The sequence below is a fragment of the Acyrthosiphon pisum genome, chromosome A2, assembly GCF_005508785.2.
Source record: "Acyrthosiphon pisum isolate AL4f chromosome A2, pea_aphid_22Mar2018_4r6ur, whole genome shotgun sequence".
NCBI lineage: Eukaryota > Metazoa > Arthropoda > Insecta > Hemiptera > Aphididae > Acyrthosiphon > Acyrthosiphon pisum.
The window spans coordinates 89,711,224-89,711,446 of NC_042495.1; positions in this window are offsets into that span (position 1 = coordinate 89,711,224).

Here is a 223-nt window from a genome sequence, read left to right on the forward strand (position 1 = left end):
GATCGATAGCCATGCGGACGGACTGGTAACGTTACTAAAGTCCGTCGCGGACATAAGCATCCCGCGCACCAAGCCGCATAATCGGAATAAAGGCAGACAAACATGGTGGTCCCCTAAGCTTACTGAACTTAAGAAATGTGTTGATAACACGTTATCTGCTCTGCATAATAGGTTTCAAAGCAACGTACTTAAACATCTTACCACAGTAGAAAACTTTATAGTA